Source organism: Sorex araneus, chromosome 3 (assembly GCF_027595985.1).
Source record: "Sorex araneus isolate mSorAra2 chromosome 3, mSorAra2.pri, whole genome shotgun sequence".
Taxonomy (NCBI): Eukaryota; Metazoa; Chordata; class Mammalia; order Eulipotyphla; family Soricidae; genus Sorex; species Sorex araneus.
The window spans coordinates 17,424,361-17,446,605 of NC_073304.1; positions in this window are offsets into that span (position 1 = coordinate 17,424,361).

Consider the following 22,245-nt stretch of genomic DNA (forward strand, 5'->3'; position numbering starts at 1 on the left):
GACATGAGATTATTTCCCTTCTTTCAATGATAGTGGAGAGTAAATTAGAATGTGCATAAGAGATAAAGGTGAGAAAGTAAATAATTTGAACAAAAATTAACTATTTTAAAAATTATTATTAATTGTTACTGATTGCACATGAACTCAGTTTTAAATGTTGCTTTGCCATAAAGCTGAGATCATTTGCATCATGCTATGTAATAAATAACAAATAAATAGTCAGGGAGGAATCATTGCCACAGGAATTTTTTCTAGGAATAGGAAATCAGTAACACTAGTATACTAGCTTTACTCATAATGGTTTAGTGGAAAGTTCCAGTAATTGTAAAAGTTTCTAAAGTTGCAAAATAAGTGCATGTATGTCTCTACACATGTAATTTTACAGAATGCTTATGTTCACTTATTTGCACATATTTCATCACCGCCTTTGCTGAATTTGTATAACGAAGTCATAAAGAGGCTTCTAAGAAAGCAAGATAGAAGAAAGCTGCTAAGAAAGCCAAACTGATAAAAACTCACATGACCATATAGTTGTTGATTAGTTCAATATTTGGTCAGGCTGAGACTCTGGAGAAAATATTTAAGACCTTGAAATTTAAACTGCTTTAAATTATGGAAAATGTAACATTTTTCATTTGGTAGCCTGTTTTCATAACATTTTTATTTTATGTGTGTTCAAGTTATAATTAGGTTGAAAGCTTAATATTTATGACATGATATTAATAGTTGGGGGCAGAATGATAGGATAGTGGCTAGGGTGCTTACCTTGCACAGTCAACTGGGGTTTGAGCTACGCACATCATATGATCTCACAATCCTTCCAAGAGCGGTCCTTGAGCACAGAGCTGGATGTAAGCCCTGAGCACTGCTGGGTGTGGCCCCCAAACTAAAATAATAGTAATAATAATAGTACTAATAATATTGCACATTTTCAAGTTTCACTATTTGCCAGTATATTACTAACAATTTTATATATGGTTTCAATAAGTCTTCAAAGTCAAGAAGAGCAGAATACCTCAAAGAAATTGAGAGCGAGGACTGAATAACTTCTTGATGACTTAAGAAAATATGAGAAACAAAGTTTTAAGTACAATTCTGCAGTTTTTCAGTCTTTGTCTATGCTGTTACTTTACATCATGTATTTTGGCTATATTTTAATATGCTCAAAGATAAAATGGGAAATTATAATCACTGTATCACTGTCAATTTACTTGAGCAGGCACCAGTATTGTCTCTATTCCTCCCAGCCCTGAGATTTTAGCAGCCTCTCCTTACTCATCTTTCACAATGATTGGAGGCTCTTTCAGGGTCAAGGGAATGAGACCTCTTGTTACTGTTTTTGGCATATCAAATATTCCATGGTAGCTTATCAGGCTCTGACTGTGAGGGTTGGATACTCTCGGTAGCTTGCCAGGCAAGCAGCAGACCTGGGTTCAATCTCTGATACCACACATGGTTCTCCGAGTCCCTCCAGGAGTTATCCCTGGGCAAGACCCAGGGGTACACTTTGACATCATTGGGTTTAGCCCCTAACACAAGAAAACACATTTTTTGTTTGAACACTCATCCCTTCACCCGTATACATTGTCCACTACCAGTCTCCAGTTTCTCTCTCACCTCACCCCTGTCTCTACGGTTGGCACTTTTCTTCTCTCTCTCTCTCTCTCTCTCTCTCTCTCTCTCTCTCTCTCTCTCTTTCTCTCTCTTTCTCTCTTTCTCTCTCACTCTCTCCTCTCTTCCTCTTTCTCTCTCCTCTCTTTCTTTTTCCATTTTGGTATTATAGCTTGCAATATAGATACTGAAAGGTTATCATGTATAACTCCTTACCTACTTTCAAAACTCAGTTCTTGTCCAGAGTGATCATTTCTAACTTTTTTTGTCATACTGTACTGGTCTCTTCTCTATCTTAATTGCATTTTAGAGCACATTTTAAAGCAGATATCAGAGAATGTGACCGCACAGACATATTTCCTGATGATTTCCTTGATGTATTTGGTAGAAATCTATACAAACGTAAGAAATCTAGGTTGAATGACTAAATTGAACATAGCTCTTCTGAAAATATAAACTAGTAGGGTTAATTCTATCTGTGAGCATATAGAAAGTACCTCTCTAAATTGCAATAGATCAATAGATATTAATACACAAAGCAGAAAATTAACTTGAGAGTACTAAAACAACCTTTGTTACTTTTTAATACTAAAAACCTAAGTAAATGATGAGTCCAGCATAAGACCAAATATAAGTGAAATTGTAAACTAAAATGGGGTAAATAAATACACTATTCCAAAAAATAATCCAATAAAGGATGAAACCTCTGAGCAACATAATTTAGAATTTTCCGCAGATACATGACAAATTTAAAAGGCTATCATACTATTTATATGTAAGACTCACCTTCCAATATATTTCTTTTGATGTGTGTATATCATTTATTTTCATTTGAAATATATGCACCCATGTGTTATTTCTTTATCTTTTTTTAACTATATGTACGACAGTAGCTTAAGATCAAAGAGCTTAGTAATGTAGATATTTTTCCTTGAGAAAATACAGCTATCACAAAGCTTACATATGTTTATTTGATAAAGAAATCTTTGAGAGCCGTTTGAGGATAGATATGAATAACAAGAATCAAAGTTTAATAAAATCTGCTCAATAAGACTGACATATATATGTACATGTGTATATGTATGTGTATGTTTGTGTATGTCTGTATATATTTGAGTGTGCCTATATGTGTATATATGTATAGACTTAATTTTTGGAAATGCAACAAATTTCTGATTGTATTTGACTGTGTCTAAAAATTCAGCAGTAGTTTGTGATGATAAATTATTACCTTTACATTCACTAAAATTTATAAAGAAACGTAACCAGAGTTTACATACTATACAAGAACTTATTCATTTCATCTAATTTAATTCTTAAAAACACTCACTTGCATTTTAAAAATGAAGAAACTGATACACAAAAATGTTGAAAAAAATTCTCAGTGCTCCATAGCTATGAAGAGGGATAATGGTTGTTATAACCCAATTATTTTAGAGCTTGCTTGTACTCTGCTACTAAAATATGGATTCTGAAAAGCATATTTAACTTATACTTTGATTCAAAGCAGATCAGTAAGAAAATTAATGTCTGTATTATCTTCCCTAGAGCTGACATGGAAAAAGTATAATAAGCAATAAGGTATTAGAAACCATAATTTACTCCCTGCACTGCGCGTCCCTGAGAGAAACTGTGCCCCAAGTCGGCTCTCTGCCGGCTTGGGCTCCTCTGCATCCTCTTCCCCCACTTTGCCGCCGCTGCCAATCAAGCCCTTTGCGGCCCCATCCCAGGAGTCCTGACCAGGTAACAAGGACCGACCAGGAAATGTTTCGCTGCGCTGCGCGGCAATGTGAGAAACTGCGACCCCACCAGGAAGATACTGGGGGCGTGGCCTGTATCTCGACGGGCGTGGTCTGGAAGTGGGCGTGGCCTCCATAGATATTATCTTTGACCTTAGCAAAATAGGTATTGTCTATTTCTTTGAAAATCACTTTAATCATCTCAACCACCTATGCAAAATACCCATTAGCTTAGTCTAACTTTATAAAACCTATCAGTGAATAAGGGAAGCTTAGCACAAACAGAGCCCCTCCTTCCCAGAATAAGAGGGAACAGGAATAAAGAACTACAAAGCTCAGACTCTACACTTCCATATCAAGATGAAGAAGCAGCGAAAATCCCCTCCACCAAGAGAGGGAGAAGAAAAGATTCCAGAAACATCATCGGGGCTATTCACATCTACGACCTCTCAGATAAACAATTCAGAGAGGAAATCTGGAGGAGAGTCGACCTACTACAAGCAACCATGGAACAGACATCCAATAAGTTAAGGGAGGAGATGAATGAAGCACTGCAACGGTCTACCAAGAAAATGCAGGAAGAAATGAGAGCAGAAATTTCAAACCTACGAACGGAAGTCACACAAATAAAGGAATCGGTAGATGAACTAAAAATCTCATTAGATGCCCTCAACAGTAGAATGACTACAGCCGAAGACAGAATCAGCGACCTAGAAGATGAGCTACAGAAAGCTTATAGACCACAACAAATCATGTCCAAAGACCTCAAAATGGCTATAGAATGAATCAGAGCCCTGGGGGATGACTTCAAGAGGAACAACATTAGAATCATTGGAGTACCAGAACCACAGGGAAGTAACCCCAATGAAAAAAACATAGTCAAAGACATCATCACTAAGAAATTCCCAGAGCTGGAGAAGGCAGGCATCCAGATACAAGGAGTCCGAAGAGTACCAGCAAAAAGAGACCCAAATAAAAAGACTCCAAGGCATATCATAGTCAGAATGACGGATGCTATGGATAGAGACACAATTCTGCAAGCAGCAAGGTCAAAGAAGGAAATCACATACAAAGGAGCACCCCTCAGATTTACAGCAGACCTGTCAGAGGAAACCCTCCGAGCCCGAAGACAATAGTGGGATATAATGAAAAAACTCAATGAAATGAATGCCTCACCAAGAATACTTTATCCGGCTAAACTCTCACTCAAACTCGAAGGAAACATACACTACTTCTCGGACAAACAACAGCTCAGGAACTTCATAGACTCAAAACCAAACTTGAAAGAAGGTCTAAAGGGGCTACTGTGAGACAAGTAGGAGCCCCATAAGAACAACAAATCCCACAGAAAGATGACACAAAACCCCATCACAATAATCTCTCTCAATGTCAACTGCCTAAATGCATCTATCAAGAGACACAGAGTGGCAAAATGGATCCGTAAATTAAACCCAACATTCTGTTGCCTGCAAGTAACTCACCTGAACAAACAGAGTAAACATAGACTCAAAGTCAAAGGATGGAAAACAATCCTCCAAGCAAACAACCCCCTTAAAAAAGCTGGAGTGGCCATCCTAATATCCGACAACATAGATTTCAGGTTGAAAAATATTAAAAGGGACAGTGAAGGTCATTTTCTGTTTATCAAGGGATATGTATAACAGGAAGAAATCACACTCTTAAACATATATGCACCTAATGAGCGACCAGCTAAGTATTTAAAACAACGCCTAACAGACTTCAAAGAGGACATCACTAACAGCACAATAGTAGTCGGAAATAGTAGTCGGAGACTTCAATGCGGACTTATCGCCTCTAGATAGATCGACAAGAACAAAACTCAACAAGGAAACACTGACTCTGAAAGAAGAAATTGAAGAGTTTGAAGAAATTGAAGAAAAAAAGAAAGAATACACATTCTTTTCCAGTGCACACGGAACATTTTCTAAAATAGACCATGTACTGGGCCCCAGAACATACCTCAATAGAATCGGAAAAATAGAAATTGTATCAACCATCTTTTCAGACCACGATGCTCTGAAGATAGAAGCTAACCACTCACCGACACGGAGAATCAAATCAAACACCTGGAAATTAAACAATTCAATGTTGAACAATGAGTGGGTCAGGAAGGAAATCAAGGAAGAAATCAAAAAATACTTAGAAACAAATGAGAATGAAGACACGAGCTGCCAAAACCTATGGGACGCAGCGAAAGCCGTGTTAAGGGGAAAATTTATAGCTCTCCAAGCATTCCTCAGGAAGGAAGAAAGGGCCCACATAGACAGCTTGACTTCACGACTCAAGACCTTAGAAAAGGACCAGAAAAAGGAACCCAAACCAGACCGAAGGAAAGAAATAATAAAAATTGGAGCAGAAATTAATGACATCGAAACCAAAAAACAATCCGAAAAAATCAATGAAACAAAGAGCTGGTTCTTCGAGAAAATAAATAAGATTGATAAACCGCTAGCAAATCTCACAAAGAAAGAAAGAGAGAGAACCCTAATAAATCGAATCAGAAATGAAAAGGGGGATATCATAACAGAAACCAGTGAGATTTAAAAGATCATTAAAGACTACTTCGAAAGTCTATATGCCACAAAACAGGAGAACCTAAAAGAAATGGATGGATTCCTTGATTCCTACAATCTCCCAAGACTGAACAAAGCAGACTTGGAATACCTGAATAGACCCATCAATGTTAAGGAAATTGAAACTGTAATCAAAAACCTCCCCAAAAACAAAAGCCCAGGCCCAGATAGTTTCACTGGCGAATTCTTCCAAACATTTAAAGAAGACCTGTTGCCTGTTTTCCTCAAACTTTTCCAGGAAATTGAAAAAACAGGAACTCTCCCAAACAGTTTCTATGAAGCACACATCTCCCTAATACCAAAAGCAAACAAAAACACCACTAAGAAAGAAAATTACAGACCAATATCCCTGATGAACACAGATGCGAAGATCCTCAACAAAATACTAGCAAATAGGATCCAACAACTCATCAAAAAGATCATACATCACGACCAAGTGGGATTCATCCCGGGGATGCAAGGATGGTTTAACATTTGGAAATCAATCAACATAATCCATCATATCAACAAAAGTAAAGATAAAAACCATATGATCATATCAATAGATGCAGAGAAAGGATTTGACATGATCCAACATCCTTTCATGATGAAAACCCTCGTCAAAATGGGGTTTGGAGGAACTTTCCTCAAGATAGTCGAAGCCATCTACCACAAGCCTACGGCAAGCATTATCCTCAACGGGGAAAAACTAAGGGCCTTTCCTCTGAGATCAGGCACAAGACAAGGATGCCCACTCTCACTACTCCTCTTCAATATAGTACTGGAAGTACTTGCGATAGCTATTAGACAAGAAAAAGAGATTAAGGGCATCCAGATAGGAAAGGAAGAAATCAAACTCTCACTATTTGCAGACAATATGATACTATATCTAGAGAAGCCCAAAGCCTCTACTAAGAAACTCTTAGAAACAATAGACTAATACAGTAAAGTTGCAGGCTACAAAATCAATACCCATAAATCCATGGCCTTCATATATGCAAACAATGAGGCAGAGGAAAGGTACATAAAAAAAGCAATCCCATTCACAATCGTGCCGCAGAAAATCAAGTACCTTGGAATTAGCTTAACCAAGGATGTAAAAGACCTCTACAAAGAAAACTACAAAACGCTACTCCATGAAATAAAAGAGGACATGAGGAAATGGAAGCATATACCCTGCTCGTGGATAAGGAGAATCAATGTTGTCAAAATGGCAATACTCCGCAAAGCATTATACAGATTCAACGCGATCCCTATAAGTATACCCATGACATCCTTCAAGGAAATGGATCAAGCAATCCTAAAATTCATATGGAACAACAAACGTCCACGGATAGCTGAAACAATTCTTGGAAAAAAGACGATGGGAGGCATCACCCTCCCCAACCTCAAACTTTATTACAAATCAGTAACAATTAAAATAGCATGGTACTGGAACAAAGGTAGAGCCGTAGACCAATGGAACAGGGTGGAATATCCCTACACACAACCCCAAATGTATGATCATCTAATCTTTGATAAGGGAGCAAGAGATGTGAAGTGGAGCAAAGAAAGCCTCTTTAACAAATGGTGCTGTCACAACTGGACAACCACATGCAAAAAAATGAGCTTAAACCTTCACCTGACACCATGCACAAAATTCAGATCAAAATGGATTAAAGACCTCAACATTAGACCACAAACCATAAGGTACATTGAAGACAATGTTGGCAAAACCCTCCACAAAATTGAAGATAAAGGTATCTTCAAAGGTGACATGGAACTAAGCAATCTAGTAAAAACAGAGATCAACAAATGGGACTACATTAAACTAAAAAGCTTCTGCACCGCAAAAGATACAGTGACCAGAATACAAAGACTATCCACAAAATGGGAAAGGATATTTACACAATACCCATCAGATAAGGGGTTGATATCAATGGTATATAAAGCACTGGTTGAACTCTACAAGAAGAAAACATCCAACCTCATCAAAAAATAGGGCAAAGAAATGAACAGAAACTTTCCCAAGGAAGAGATACGAATGGCCAAAAGGCACATGAAAAAGTGCTCTACATCACTAATCATCAGAAAGATGCAGATCAAAAAAACCATGAGATACCACCTCACACCACAGAGACTGGCACACATCCAAAAGAACAAAAGCAACCACTGTTGGAGAGGATGTGGGGAGAAAGGGACCCTTCTACACTGCTGGTGGGAATGCTGACTAGTTCAGCCCTTTTGGAAAACAATATGGATGATTCTCAAAAAACTACAGGTTGAGCTTTCATTTAACCCAGCAATATCACTGCTGGAAATATATCCCAGAGAAGCAAAAAAAGTATAGTTGAGGGGCTGGAGCGATAGCACAGCGGGTAGGGCGTTTGCCTTGCACGCGGCCGTCCCGGGTTCGATCCCCAGCGTCCCATATGGTACCCTGAGCACCACCAGGAATAACTCCTGAGTGCAAAGCCAGGAGTAACCCCTGTGCATCGCCGGGTGAGACCAAAAAAGCAAAAAAAAAAAAAAAAGTATAGTTGAAACGACATCTGCACTTATATGGTCATCGCAACACTGTTTACAATAGCCAGAATTTGGAAAAAACCAGCTGTTAGAAAAAAATGATATCATGAAGTTTGCATATAAGTGGATCAGCATGGAAAGTATCATGCTAAGTGAAATGAGTCAGAAAGAGAAAGACAGACATAGAAAGATTGCGCTCATATAGAATATTAGTATAGGAGTCTAACACCCAAGAATAGTAGAAATAAGTACCAGGAGGCTGTCTCCATGGCTTGGACACTGGTCCCTCATTCTGGGTAACTTAGAGAAGGGAACACCAAGTAAAATGTGGTCGGAAGTCATATGGGGGAAGGGTGACGGGTGCTGAATTTAGAGACTGAACACAATGGCCACTAAACAGCTTTATTGAAAACCACAACACCTAATCAGAGAGAGAACAAAAGGGAATACCCTGCCATAGTGGCAGTGTGAGGTGGGGGGAGATGTGACTTGGGAGAGTGGGAGGGAAGCTGGGTTTACTGGTGGTGGAGAATGGGCACTGGTGAATGGATGGGTTCTCGAACTTTGTATGGGGAAAACATGAGCACAAAAATGTATAAATATGTAACTGTACCCCCACGGTGATTCACTAATAAAAATTTTAAAAAATAAAAAAATTAAAAAAAAACCATAATTTATTATAACACAGCTCTAGAGACTAGAATCCTAGATTTAAGCAGAATTATTTTCTTTCTTTATCTCAGGATTGTGAGGAAAGGACCAGGTCTAGGCATTTCTCTCTGATTTGATGACTCTGTATTCTGAGTGATCATTGCATACCTCATGTGTAAGGCATCATGTCTTCATTCTCCTCTTTCATACCTACATATACTGGATTAGAATTCACTCCCATTATTTCAGTTTAATTAATATTATAGAGAAAGTTTCTAAAAATAAGGTCACATTGCCAGGCTCTACCATATGGGCGGGATACTCTCAGTAGCCTGCTGGGGTCTCTGAGAGGGATGAAGGAATTGAATCCACATCAGCCGCATGCAAGGCAAATGCCCTACCTGCTGTGCTATCGCTCCTGCCCAATTTTATATGAACATATCCTAATATGTTATTTGCCATCTAAAAAGTATATTTGTTTTTGAATAAAATAAGTTGTCATTAAAATATGGAAATATGTTAAATTCATAAAAAGGAAGAGGGATATAAATAATCAACAGTAAAAATAATTTTATTACTAAATCACGATGGTGCATAAATCAAACATGAACTCCTCTTCTAAAATGACTTTATTGAACTAAAATTGAGGTAAGCACATTATTTTCAGATAGCTTCAATCTATGGATTATTCATACTCTCACATTAGTGAAAGCTTTTTCTTGTTAAAACTGCATTTAATGTTTTTTAAACAGGTGGTTCAAATTACAGAAAACCGTGCAATAATTTAATCTTCCTTTAAGGTAAATAAATTAAATTACATTGCTTAAAAGTAGACATAAGATTTTTAAAGATGTATAGACAATTTCTCAAATATCGGACGACAATGTGCTTCTTTGATCTTTCATATTAAATGTTGTGTTCCAGAAAAAAAAATTCAACAAATGATACTGAATTTCTGAAGAAAACTTGTAGGACTGACTGATTGAGGAGAAAACCCTGAAAGATCCATTCATTTTGAAACTTCCATCTTTTCATAAAATGTTTACATATTTAGAACTATTTAACCTGATAATACAGAAGGTATTTATTCACTAAACCAACCAGTTATTCAGAGTATGATTTATATGTAACTGTGCCAATTACATATGAATTACTGCACTACAGGGGTATTCTGTGTTCTCAGAAGCCTGTCTTCTGATGGACTATTGTTGATGAGTTAATGTACTATTTAATTTTTTTTTATTTTAAATGAATCACCATGAGGTATAGTTACAGACTGACAAGCTTTTGTGCTTATGTTTCAGTCATACAATGATCGAGTACTCATCCCTCCACCAGTTCCCATTCTCCACCACTACTTATCCCAGTATCCCTCCCACCACCCTCACCCCATCCCCCCCACCCCAACCCAACTCTGTGGCAGGTCATTCTCTTTTGCTAACTCTCCTTTTGGGTGTTGTGGTTTGCAGTAGAGGTATTGAATGACCATCATGTTTGGTCAATCATCTATTTTCAGCTCGCATCTCCCATCCCAAGTGGGCCTTCCAAGCATCCTTTACTTGATGGTACCTTCTCTATATGAGCTGCTTTTTCCTCTAGCATATGAGGCTGGCTTCCAAGCCATGGAGTAATCCTCCCTCCAGATACACATCTCTACTATTATTGGGTGTAAGTCTCACATTCTATTACTTTGTATTACACAAATGAGTTCAATCTTTCTGTGTCTGTCCCTCTCTTTCTGACTCATTTCACTTAACATGAAACTCTGCATGTTGATCCACTTGTATGCAAAGTTCGTGATTTCATCTGTCCTAACTGATGCATAGTATTCCATTGTGCAGATGTACCAAAATTTCTTTAACCAGTCATCTGTTCCTGGGAATTTGGTTATTTTCCAGATTCTGACTATTGTAAATAGTGCTTCAATGAACCTACAAGTGCAGATGTCATTTCTACTACACTTTTTGGCATCTCCAGAATATATTTTCAGAAGTGGTATTGCTGGGTCAAATGGGAGCTCAATTTCTAATTTCTTGAGAAGCGTCCATACGGTTTTCCAAAAGGATTGACCCAGTCGTCATTGGCACCAGCAGTGAAGGAGAGTCCCTTTCTCCCCACATCCTTGTCAACACTGGTTGCTTTTGTTCTTTTGGATGTGGGTCAGTCTCTGTGGTGATATCTCATTGTTGTTTTGATCTGCATCTCCCTGATGATTAGTGATGAATAGCATTTTTTCATGTGCCTTCTGGCCATTTGGATTTCTTCTTTGAGAAAGTTTCTGTTCATGTTATCGCCCTATTTTCTGATGGGGTTGGATGTTTTCTTCTTGTAGATTCAACCAGTGCCTTGTATATACTTGATATCAGCACCCTATCATATGGGTATTGGGTGAATATCCTTTCCCATTCTGTAGATTATTTTTGTATTCTGGGTCACAGTATCTTTTGAGGTGCATAAGCTTCTTAGTTTAAGATAGTCCCATATTTTAATCTCTGTTTCCACTTCTTTGATCAGTGGCATATCACCTTTGAAGATACAATTAGCTTCAATGTCACGGAGGGTTCTGTCAGCCTTGTCGTCAATGTACCTTATGGATTCTGGTCTTATGTTGAGGTCTTTAATCCATTTTTATCTGAGTTTTGTGCATGGTGTTAAGTAGATGTCTGAGCCCATTTTTTGCATGCAGCTGTCCAGTTTTGCCAGCATCACTTGTTAAAGAGGCTTTCCTCGCTCCATTTCACATTTCTTACTCCTGTATCAAGATTAGATAATCATATATTTGAGGGTGTGTGAAAGAATATTCCACCCTGTTATTGGTCTGCAACTCTGACTTTGTTTCAGTACCATGCTGTTTTATTTTTTTTTATTATTATTTTTTTTGGTTTTTGGGTCACACTTGGCAATGCTCAGGGGCTACTCCTGGCTCTGCACTCAGGAATTACTCCTGGCGGTGCTCAGGGGACCATATGGGATGCTGGGATTTGAACCTGGGTCAGCCACGTGCAAGGCAAACGCCCTACCTGCTGTGCTATCACTCCAGCCCCACCATGCTGTTTTAATTATTACCGCTTTATAGTAGAGTTTAAGGTTGGGGAAGGTCATGTCTCCAAATTTTTTCCCAAGAATTGCTTTAGCTATTCATGGGGGTTTGTTGTTCCATATGAATTTCAGGAGTTTTTGATACATTTCTTTGAAGAATTACTATAATTTCCATATAGGGATAGCATTGAATCTGTATAATGCTTTGGGGAGTATTGCCATTTTGACAATGTTAATTCTCCCAATCCTTGAACAGGGCTTATGTTTCCATTTCCTCCTATCCTCTTTTATTTCATTAAATAGCATTTTGTAGTTTTCTTTGTACAGGTTCTTTACCTCCTTAGTTAAGCTGATTCCAAGGTACTTGATTTTCTGAGGCATAATTGCGAACAGGATTGATTTTTTTCATGCCTCTTTCTTTTATTTCATTATTCGTGTGTAGAAAAGTAATGAACTTTGGGTATTAATTTTATAGCCTGTGGATTTAATATATAAGTCTATAGTTTCTAGGGATTTCTTGGTAGACACTGTAGGGTTATCTAAATATAGTGTCATATCATCTGCGAACCATCCCCCACGATGGTTCACCACCTCTTTGTGGCCAGGGGGTGGAAATGGTGCCAACCAGCAAAGAGCGAAACAACAGGTGCTGCCCAGAGATGCTGGCAGGTGCAGGGCTAGACTCCTTTCATTGACTGTGTCAATCTGGCCAATACTTTCTGTATGTTAGTAGCATGTCCCTGCACAAGGTCTGTGGCATGTTTGCCAGTATACAGATCATTACAACATGCCACCCGCGTGAAAAAATCTGGCGAGCTACGTGGGGCATGTTCAATATGCCAAAAACAATAACAAAAAATGGGCCTCATTACTCTGACTCTGGTAGAGCCCGCAGTATGGCAGCACTGAGAAGGACGAGCAAGGAGAGGCTGCTAAAATTTCAGGACTGAACTAGGCTGCCAAAACAACAAAATATTAAAATGACTGGATACACTTTTAGCATACGTACACTGGCATTTGAAGCATCCATTGAGGATCTTATAGTCCAAGTGCAGAAGATCAACTGTAACATCATTGGATTGACTGAGACAAGAAGGAATCCATCACATTACACTGTTTTTGACACTGGAGAAGAACTGTTCCTCGGAACATGCGACAGTAGAGGCGTCAGTGGTATTGGGGTCTTCGTGAACACGAACTTGGCCATGAACATTGATTCATAGGAATGTTTAACAACTTAAATCAGATGCTTACATTTGAATAGATGTAGCTCATTGCTGGCAGTTTTTATCTTTGTTGTCTACACACCAACATCAAACTACGATGAAGAAGAAATTGAGAAGATTTACATAGGGGTGGAGAAGTTCTATAAAGAAGACCACACCTTCTACAAGACCATTGTCGGTGATTTTAACACCAAGATAGGACCAAGAAGACCTCCCAAAGAATTACACATTGGGACCCACAGCCTAGAATGAACAAACAGGGTTAGAGACTGTCTGAGTTCATCATGTTAACCTATACCATCCATAGTAACTCGCAATTCCAGAAGGCCTAATCTAAACGTTGGACATGGGAGTCTCCTGGTGGATAGATCCAAAATAAAATTGACCACATCATTGTCAATTGATGGTTTTCCTGACAAATGTCACTGTTGTCCCAAAATTCATAACAGGATCACTGTCTCCTTCATGTGAAATTCTACTTCACAGAGCGGGTAGAAAGCTCTGCAAAGATAAAGAAGAGAAATTCCAGAATGACCACCAACTGGAAGCTCTTTGGCACTATTGCGGCAATATGGGAAGATGCCATCATTGACAAAAGCAATGAGGAATATGATCGACTGATTCAGCACCTCCATGATTGTGCAAGGAATACCAAGAGAGGAAAGGGCACAAAAAAGATGCCTGTATTCAAAAACTCTCAAGCTCATTTTCCAACGTGGTTTTGCATGAGCCTCAGGCAATCACAAGCTAATGTCCAAGCTTGCAAAGCTGTGCAGAGAAGCAATAAAAGAAGACCTCAAAGAAAGAAGAGCACTATGCTGGTTGATGCAGCAGAAGCCAGGAAAAGTACTCAGAATACCCACCTGTGCTTTGCCAGCTGTAATACCAAGATGACTGCCCTCCAGCATTCTGATGGATCTATCACATCTTCCAGAAGGGCAATGGAGAAGGTTTTCCAGGACTTCTACTTGGATCTCTTTGATAGAAACGTCCACCTGCCCACATACCAAATGACATATTGGTGTCATTCCTTAGGATGGATATTTCAGTCCTAGTGTTCTCCCTTCCAAAATCCAACATGACATTTCGTCGGTAAAGACGCATACAGCTCCCGGTTCAGACAAGGTCAGACCCGAACACCTGAAGAATCTGTTGTCAGTACTCATCAATACACTGGCTCAGCTCTCCACATGCTACCTGTCTGAATGCAAGGTTCTGTCCCAGTGGAAAACCAGCAGGACAGTTCTGCTGTACAAGAAAGGAGACATCCATGACATCGGCAACTATCACCTGACCTGCCAGCTGTCCTTCATCTACAAGTTGTTCACTTGAGTCATCCTGAATAGAATTGGCAGAACTCTAGATGAAGGACATCTATGCAAATAAGCTGGGTTCCAAAAAATATTCAGCACAATCAACCATATCCACAGGGTGACCAAGCTCATTGGGGTTTTGTGAGAGTTCAAGATGCCACTCTGTCTAATGTTTAATGATTTAAAGAAGCCTTTGATTCTGTTGAGACTGAAGCAGGAGTGAAGATAGACGGTCGGCAACTACACCACTATGCTTTCTTAATGACATCATTCTAATAGTACCAAACATTAGCCATGTGGCATGAATGCTGGCCGACTTTGAACATAAGTGCAGAAAGGTCGGACTGCAGTTGAATCTCATGAAGACAATGTTCATGAGAAACGGAACAGTTCCTGACGTTCCATTTGCTCTTAATGGAACGGACATCTCCGAATGCAGCAGTTATGCATTCTCGACCTAGGTTGAGAACTGAACATGACGAATAACCTGCACCTGAGCTGTCCGAGAGGAAGAGGACATCATGGAACACCTTCAAGAGAGTCAAAGAAGTTTTTAAGAGGACAAAGAATTTCTGGCTCCAGTAACATCTTTTCGACTCCACTGTTCTTCCTGCACTAACATATGCCTCAGACATCTGGGCCCTAAGGAAACAGGATGAGAACACTATTTAGTTCTCCCAAAGAGAAATCAAAAGAGCAATGCTTGGAATATCATGTTTCACTCAAGTGGGAGAAGGAATCCAAAGTTCTGAACTTCGTTGAAGATCGAGAATGAGTGGCGCTGTCTTGTTTGCCAAAGCATCAAAAATCAGATGGTCCAGACGCATAATGTGATTTGGAGATGACTCTAAACTAGAGCTATTACGAACTGGAATCCATGGGACATCAAAAGACCACATGGCTGCCCACCTACAAGATGGTTAGACTTCTTTGTCAAGATCCTGAACAAACGGTTTGAGGCTCTTCGTGTTCATGGAGCAAGCAGATGCCATTGGGCTGCACTAGCACATGACAGGGACGAATGGACACATTACTGGGGGCTGCTTGAGCAAATCAGTGAGCAACGGGAAGACAAGTGAATCAGTTGTTCATCTGCAAATAGTGACGTTTGATTTCTTCCTTTCCTATCAGGATGCCCTTAATAATTTTTTTCTTGCCTAACCGCTATTGCAAGTTACTTCCAGTACTATATTGGACAAAAGTGGTGAGAGTGGGCATCCTTGTCTTGTACCTGATCTTAGAGGGAAGGGTCTTAGTTTTCATCCATTGAGGATAATGCATTCCATAAGCTTGTGGTAGATGGCTTTGACTATATGAGGAAAGATTCTTCAAAACCCATTTTGGTGAGTTTTCATCTTAAATGGGTGCTGGATCTTGTCAAATGCTTTCTCTGCTTCTATTGATATGGTCATATGGTTTTTATCTTTTCTTTTGTTGATATGATACATTATGTTGATTGATTTCTGAATGTTGAACTATCCTTGCATCCCCAGGATGAATCCCACTTAATCATGGTGTATGATCTTTTTTATGTGTTGTTGGGTTCTATTTGCTAATATTTTGGAGGATCTTCGCATCTGCGTTCATCAGGGATATAGGCCTGTAGTTTTTTTATTTAGTGGTATCTTTGTTTGCTTTTTGTATTACGGAGATATTTGTCTCATAGAGACTGTTTGGCAGAGTTTTTTTTTTTTATTCAATTTCCTGGAAAAGCTTGAGAAGAAATGGCAACAGATCCTCTTTTAATGTTTGGAAAAATTCACTAGTGAATGCATCTGGATCTGTGCTTTTGTTTTTGGGAAGACAATTATTGTGTTGCTAGTAATATCCGCCTTAAAATGTGTTAGCAGATATTTAAATTTTTTTATTGATGGATAAATATATCCAATAATGGATAATACGATGGTGAGGTACAGTTACGGACTTACAAACTTTCGTGTTTGCATTTCAGTCATAAGATGATCAAGTGCCTATCCCTCCACCAATGCCCATTTTCCACTGCCAATGGTCCCAGCATCTAGCTCTGACTTTTTCTTAAAATCAAACAACTTTTTCCTCTTAGGTTTCATTGTTGGCTTGTGAATTCAGATTCTGCCTTCTCTCCTCAAACACAGCCTTTTTTTTTTTTCAAATCTTATTCTCAGATATGAGCTGGAGCAATAGCATAGGGGGTAGGGCGTTTGACTTGCATGTGGTTGACCCGAGTTAGATTCCTCTATCCCTCTCGGAGAGGCCGGCAAGCTACCAATAGTTTCCTGCCTGCATGGTAGAGCCTGGAAAGCTCTCTATGGCTTATTCAATATGCAAAAAACAGTAACAACAAGTCTCACAATGGAGACATTACTGGTGCCCGCTCGAGCAAATCAATGAGCAACAGGATGACAGTGATACAGTGATACAGTGATTCTCAAATATGTCTGTTGGATCTTTCAAACTTGTTCTAGATGTTTTCCAAAAATATAAAAATAAATCTTCAGGAATTATGTTTTCTCTGTGCTAAATTTAGCTGAAGAGATAAGCATTCCTACCACGCTGGCACAACGCATGGGACATGATAATGCATAATAACTACATCATCATTATGGAAAAATGTAACAGATTTACCAGATAAATAGCCAACAAGTAATGAACTTAAAAATCTCAAACCTGTGTAGAAAACTTGTAGAATATTTTGCTTATTATTTACTTAGATCGTGAGACTCATAGGACTTGTATTGGATAGATATTATGGATCAAAAATAGGTTTTAGAATAAAATGCTGTCCACAATTTACCACTAAAGTTTAATATAAACCTTAGGTACTTTGCCAGAAATATCTATGACCTTCTTATGTAGTGGTCTTGGTAGATCAAACACTGTACTCTCAGTCATTCATAATTTTAATTGAGTTATTGTTGAATGCAAGCATTGGGGTTGGTATTCTGAGTATAATAGTGATTAATTCTGGACATTTATAGCTTTGTGGATTATATATATAGATCAAGAATGTGTATGCAAAATAGTTAAGTAATTAATAAATTGTTAGGAAACGTGTAGAGCTACTGCTACTACAACACCTACTTTATTAAATATGAGTAGATTTGAAGAGAAAATTCTTTTTAAAGAAAACTACTTATTCTGAAACCTAAATGAGAGTAATAATTTGTGAGAGAGAATATTAAAGAAAAATAAAAAAGGGAGAAACCAGAAGAAGAAATTGAAGAAAATAACCATATTAGTTTTCGATATGGATTGAATAAAACAATGTGAATTTTCTTGAATTTCTTCTGCTCTACTTGAGATCAAGTGAATGTCCCATCAAAGAAAGAAATAGAATGTCTTTTTCAATCTGATGTCCTGTACACTTTATGTGTATACTATGCCAAATAAATGAAAACTTAAAACAATTCAAGTATTTAAAGAGTTTCATTATTTAAAGAGCAAAGTATATTTTGAAAAAAAAAACATTTAAATTTAAGTGCAAATAAAATCATTTCACTTTTGTTACCTTAACTTGAAATATCTCCAAGTTGCATATGCTATACTTGTCAGATAAACTAGAGTACATCACTTGCCAACATATTGTTTCCTTGTGCCTTATGCAAAAGCATGTATTAATAAAAGATGATATTTGAAATGTACATAAAGCTAAACTCATGGCTTTCATATGACAAATTAAACCAGAAAAATTTACTCTGTTCAGGAAAATATGTTAAATCATCACTTCCCAATATGAAAAATTAACCTAAGTCATTTAACCAATTTGTCTTTAGCATGAGAGTTGTATCTTTGGTAGCAATATTTTTATTGTTTATTATTTATTGAACACCAAGAATGAAGCACAGTATAAATCACCTTGACATAGTCCTTACCCTAAAGGCATATAATCTAAGTCAGGCAGAGAAAACAATTCGACATAAAATATGTGAAATACTTTGATTAAACTATGAAGATTGAGATTCTTAATTATAAATATGTCTTCATAGCTTAGAAAGTCAAAACTATAAATAATACAAAAGGTGCAATAGTAGAAGAATCTCATTCTAGGTGTATTTCATATCTATGGTTTGCCATTATTTAAGAACCTATTATCACAATTTTAGCTCAATGTACTACCATGCATTGTAAAAAAAATAACCAAGACCTTAATAAAATTTTAGGGAATGGGATGGCGAGATTACTTTCTAGTCCCTATTTGCCTTTCTACCAGCATACATTTTGATTTCCTAAAATAAATTCTGGTTCAGAATAACCCTTCTTAATAAAAGAAGCATAAACTTTTATATCACTAATCCTCATTGACTTTCAAAGGTAAATGCGTACAAACAATGAAGATCATATCTCCATTTTAATATCTTATAACCTGCTCACCTTACTTTAAAATCACCCAGGAAATTTTTTTGTCATCGTTCTATGTTCTAGAAAGGAATAAAGGGAATATTTAAAAATTTTCTTCATAATACTATTTTGATGATTAGAATGTGAAATCAATGACAGTTAATTCATTGATGTTTGCCTAATGGTAAAACCAAATCATTGGGATATAGATGAGTGGATGTGCATATCTAAATCTAAATATGTATCTGCTTTTCTATGTCTGTATATTATCATTTATCCCTGTGTTAATGTAACTCCTTGATACATTTGTTTATTTGAATCCAATCTTATGTTTCTGAATGCATTTTAAATTTCTCTTGAAGAAAACTAAAATTCAAATTTATGAAATTATAGAAATTGAATTAGGATATATCACTCAAAGGTTATAAAGATTCAAAATTGGTATACTCTTCTGTAAACAGAGAGCATGAATATATTTAAAAAATTTAATTTAAAGCCAATTTTTTTGTAAATCAAGTCCTTTCAAAAATAAACAAAAATCCAGTGTCATTTGATCTTGTAGGTCTAAAGCAAACAAAGTTAGAATCTGAGGGAATGAATTCCTGTTTTGTGTAGCAGGCCATGGGTACCTTTAGGATATATGTGTGTAGACATCTAAACATTGCTTATAGAAAATGTCTTCATGCTCTTAAAAAGATTATCATATTTATTTCAAACTTATAAATTGAGTATCTATCTCTCCACTGAATCTCATATGTTCATACACACAGATAGATAGATAGATAGATAAATAGATAGATAGATAGATAGATAGATAGATAGATAGATATTGATATTGTTTAGCAGTCCAGTGATCTTGTGCTACATTATAAACTGGAAGAATCTCACAACCATAGTTGCTTGATCGCTGATATGGGGTTCTTCACCTTTAAATAAAGGATTTAGCACACAGTATGTAACTAGAGTTCCATTTGGCAAATGAAGGGATTTCTTTGATCCCCAATATTAGAATAATACAGATTTGGGTTCATATTGTATTTGTGACATTAGATGATGTGAAATTTCCTTAACCCCTTTCTCCCTGACTTATAATTCAGTGTTAATGTTTACCTATGTGAGTTGCTCTGAGTAATGAATTAGATAATTAAATAATTCATTAGATAATAAATAATTAGATAATTCATTACTCAGAGCAACTCATAGAGGTAAGTATTAACACTGAATTTTAAGTCAGGGAGAAAGAGGTTAGGAATTAGATAATGCACAGGCAATAATTGGAATGTCATTACTAATCCCTAAAGGAGTCCAGAGCTGAGTCTACCTAGCTTTTTATCAAGATCAAAACCAACCAGTAGTATCTGATTTGGGACACTTCAAGTGCTAATGGTTAAGACCAGCATAAACAGGTTGTCAATGCCAAGAAATTGGGCAAAAATATTACATCAAATTTGCATGTATAATATTTATTTATAGCAATTCAATCATAAAGCAGAAGCGTGTGTGTCACATGGGGTGTCAAAGAGATAATTCCAAGGACTGGAGTACTTTCTCTGTGTGATGGAGGCCTTAGTTCTATACCTGTTGCTATATGGTCCCCCACACAACACCAAAAATAAGTTCAATATCAAGCCAAGAGTAACATCCAAAAAGTCATCAGATGTGGTTCCAAAATAATCAAATAAAAAATAGCAACAAAACAACAAGCAGGAATTTGAGGCTTTGAGTGGACACTTAGAGCAATGCATCTCAACCCTATTCTCTTACTAGGACTGTTTCTTTTTTTTTCCACTGATTTATTGTGTATCATTGATTTGATGCATTAAGGTAAAATATTTAAATATCTCTATGTAAAAGTGGCACCTAATTTTAGAAGATATAGCAATTTTTAAAAATATGACATCTCAATGTGTTTTTTTTGATGGGTTGACCACCCACGCTTGAATAACTGATATTATCTGAATTGATTTAATATATCTTTGGAAGGATTACTTTCAAATTTTGAATAAAGAAGAGTCTGTCTCAAAATTGTCCAAACTTCGTATTCTTTAGTAGGATTGTAAACATTCATAACAAAACTGCTACTTGAACTTGAAGCCATTTTATTTATTTAATATTATTTTATAATAGACATTTATGAATATAATGTTTGTAAGTGAAGGAGGTACACTCCACTAAACAATATTTTCTCCATTTTCTAGATTACAAAAGGGGTTACAGAGTTAGAAAGTAACAAAACCAGGGTGCAAATCCACATATTGTACTTGTAGAATAACTCTAAGATCTATGCATCAGTAATTCTATGTCATGGGTAGATTGATTCATTTACTTTTCATTAATGGGAATACAGGAAAATAAAAAATAAAAAACAGGTTGGATGTTCTCCAACACATTTATATTTCCAAAATTTCTCACTCCTGGTGTCTCAGATCAGACTTGATTTGGAAAAAGCGACTTTGCAGATCAAATTAATTCAATTAAAAAGAGATATTGGTCGCTATCACAAGTTCTAATTTGGTATAACCGCAGACTGGCAAAAATCCATGTGAAAAGAAGCACGAGTAGGTAGTCCAACGTGAAGGGTCAGAGAAGATGGCAACATGATCCCTCTCACGTGAAAGAGAGATGATGCTTCTTTTACAGTCCACACATGGGGTCAATATCCACTCTCCAATATTCCCAATCTCCACTGAGATTTTGATATGGGTCTTTTGCCATTAGGACAGTAAGACCATAGATTCAACTCTTTGAACCACTATATTTTATAATGAAGCCTTACCAAACTTATAAAGTCTTACTAAAAAATGCCATTTTCATTCTCCAAATAAGGTTTTGAATGTAAATTAGTTTAGAACACAGTGTCTATACTCCAATGTCAGCTTTGATTTTAGGACCAGTAATTTCATTACAGAATTAACTGATGCTAGGAGTTGGGCAAACCGTACTTTTATTAATACATTAATTTTATTAATTGACTTGCATAAACTATATGAGTGCTCTGATATATTGTGGAACACAAAATACTTTGAATGGATTCCATTTTTTTTAAACCTCCCATGGCTTGCAGCAAAACCTGAGAAAAAGCTACACGTATCCTATTATCCTCACCTTATTATGCACTGTTGCACCCTTCAAAGAGCAGAACTTTCATCTTATGATATTGATTCCTCTTTGCAGTGCTACATTTTGGTTAAGGTCAGAAATCTAAGTTAAATGTATTGTTTCTATTTAGAAAATATATATATATAGTACATGAACTCTGGAAAATTGATAT